This window comes from Tachyglossus aculeatus, chromosome 1 (genome assembly GCF_015852505.1).
Source record: "Tachyglossus aculeatus isolate mTacAcu1 chromosome 1, mTacAcu1.pri, whole genome shotgun sequence".
In the NCBI taxonomy this organism is placed as follows: domain Eukaryota; kingdom Metazoa; phylum Chordata; class Mammalia; order Monotremata; family Tachyglossidae; genus Tachyglossus; species Tachyglossus aculeatus.
In genome coordinates this window covers 121464752-121468089 of record NC_052066.1, presented here as the reverse complement: position 1 = coordinate 121468089, position 3338 = coordinate 121464752, and positions in this window count along the sequence as shown.

Sequence of the window (3338 nt, the reverse complement as noted above, 5' to 3'; positions counted from 1 at the left end):
CCAGCCCCAACCTCTCTCCTTCTCTGCAGTCTGACAAAACCTTAGCATTATCCTCAACTCATCTCTCTCATTCAACCCACATACTCGACCTGTCACCAAATCCTGTCAGTTCTACCTTCACATCATTAAAATCTACCCTTTCCTCGGCATTCAAACTGCCACTAAGCCAATCTAAGGTCTCGCCTTGATTTATCAGTCTCCTTCGTTGACCTCCCTGCCTCCTGTCCCTCCCAACTCCAGGCCTCATTTCATTCTGCTGCCTGGATTGTTTTTCAAAACAAATGTTCAATTCAAGTCTCCCCAATCCTCAAAAACCTCCCAGGAACGAACTCCTTACCATCAGCTTCAGGTCACTCAGTCACTTTACCCCCTTCTATCCTTCCTGGCTGATTTCCTAACACTTCGCTCCTCTAACACCAACCTACTTACTGTTCCTCAGTCTCATCTATCTCACCAACAACACGTTGTCCACATCCACAAACCCTTACTATGCACTGAGCATTATATTAATAACTTCGTAGACACGGTAACCTGCCCACAAGGAGCTTAAAGTCCACAGGGGGAAGACAGACATTAAAATAGATAGGGATAGAGGGTCTGATCATGTCTACTCACTGTACAAGCTCTAACCTCACCAACTCTGAGATTCCACTCTCCGACTACAGGTTTCTGACCGTCCCTCTCTTCCATACTCCCTCCAAGCCACCACAAATCTGTCCTGCCCCCCCACTATGACACATCACTACACACTCCACCTTTAAAATCTTGTTAAAATCACAATTCCTCCAAGAGGCCTTCCCCAACTAAGTCCTCATTTCCTCTACTCCCTCTCCCATGTCTCTGGATGAAGCCTCTGTCCCCCGTGGGGCTCACAATCTTAATCCCTATTTTACAGCTGAGGCCCAGAAATGTGAAGTGACTTGCCCAAGGTCACACAGCAGACGAGTGGTGGAGCCAGGATTAGAACGCAGGTCCTTTTCACTCCCAGGCCCTTGGTCTCTCCACTAGGTCACACCATAAAGTATGGGTGGTACAGTAATACAGTCCAATTGTTTTTTATTTGTGCGGCAAAGAGGTAATGCTCTTTTGATCAAAGGAACAAGCCTCGGGAATAAAATGTGGGCTCAGGAATACCTAGGTAGAGCAGAAATATAATATTCCAAGCCAGCCTTCTCTGCCCCCAGATTAACACACCAGTTGGAAAACAGTCCAATTTAAAACAAATATTATAGTGAAGAATTGGCCTGAGTTATCCTATTTTATTTTGTTGGTATGTTTGGTTCTGTTCTCTGTCTCCCCCTTTTAGACTGTGAGCCCACTGTTGGGTAGGGACTGTCTCTATGTGTTGCCAATTTGTACTTCCCAAGCGCTTAGTACAGTGCTCTGCACATAGTAAGTGCTCAATAAATATGATTGATTGATTGATTGGCTATTTCAGGGGAAAATTGGATTTTGGCCAAAGTGGATATGTGGGGGGGGCCTGAATTATACAGATCATTTCTCAGCCCACCCCCCCATCTGATGGAAGCCAGATTGAAGGGGGTCAAAGAGAGAACTGGAGGAGAGGAACTTAGGATAGTAGGTGTAGACAGCTCACTTCAGGAGTTTGGAGAGGAATAATAATAATAATAATAATGATGGCATTTATTATGCACTTACTATGTGCAAAGCACTGTTCTAAGCGCCGCGGAGGTTACAAGGTGATCAGGTTGTCCCACGGGGGGGCTCACAGTCTTAATCCCCATTTTACAGATGAGGTAACTGAGGCACAGAGAAGTGTGAGACTTTAGACTGTGAGCCCACTGTTGGGTAGGGACCGTCTCTATATGTTGCCAACTTGTACTTCCCAAGCGCTTAGTCCAGTGCTCTGCACACAGTAAGCGCTCAATAAATACAATTGATGATGATGATGATGAAGTGACTTGCCCAAAGTCACCCAGCTGACAAGTGGCGGAGCCGGGATTTGAACCCACGACCTCTGACTCCAAAGCCCGGGCTCTTTCCACTGAGCCACGCTGCTTCTCTATGGTAGAAGATGGGTTGATGACTGGAGGGAGCCGTGGGGCTAAGGGAGGGCTTTTTAAGGATAGGGGGATAAGGGCATGTTTAAAAGCAGTGGGGTAGAAGCCACTGGAGAGTGAACAAGTGAAGATGTAAGGGAGGGGGTAGGTGTTTTGATGAGGTGACATTTTGAGGGTAGCATGTTGATTCAAACTTATGGAAAGCAAAATCACATCTCCTCCAGGGTGCCTTCCTTGATTAACCTCTCATCTCCCCACCCAAATTCCCCACCACTGCTCCTTCAGCACATCCTCAGGGGTTCTCGCTCTCCCCCGCCCCACCTCTTCACTCATGCATAGATCTTTAAATTCTATTGCTTTTCCCTACTTGAAATATCTGTCTGCCCTGCTAGATTATCATCATCCTCAATCGTATTTATTGAGCGCTTACTATGTGCAGAGCACTGTACTAAGCGCTTGGGAAGTACAAATTGGCAACATAATCAACTCCTTGTGAACAGGATTGATAGTTATCGCTGTGATATTCGTTAAAAGGATTAAATTCTACTCCCTCCTATTTAGACTGTTTAGTCCCATGTGGGACAGGGACTGTGTTCAACCTAATTAATTTGTTCCCACTCCAACACTTAGAAATGGAAAAAAAAAAAAACCCACCTTACTATACACCCAGTACTGTGTTAAGAACTAGGAAAAGATACAAGGTAATCAGAGTCATTCATTCATTCAATCACATTTATTGAGCGCTTACTGTGTGCAGAGCACTGGACTAAGCGCTTGGGAAGTCCAAGTTGGCAACATATAATAATAATAATAATGTTGGTATTTGTTAAGCGCTTACTATGTGCAAAGCACTATTCTAAGCTCTGGGGTAGATACAAGGTAATCAGGTTGTCCCACGTGGGGCTCACAGTCTTCATCCCCATTTTCCAGATGAAGGAACTGAGGACCAGAGAAGTGAAGTGACTTGCCCAAAGTCACACAGCTGACAAGTGGCGGAGCCGGGATTTGAACCCGCGACCTCTGACTCCAAAGCCCGGGCTCTTTCCACTGAGCCACGCTGCTTCTAGAAGGGGGAGACAGACAACGAAACAAAACATATTAACAAAATAAAATAAATAGAATAAATATGGACAAATAAAATAAATAAATTCAGTCATTCATTCAATCATATTTATTTATTCATTCATTCATTCATTCAATCGTATTTATTGAGCGCTTACTGTGTGCAGAGCACTGGACTAAGCGCTTGGGAAGTACAAGTTGGCAACATATAGAGACGGTCTAGCAGGGGGAGACAGACAACGAAACAAAACATAG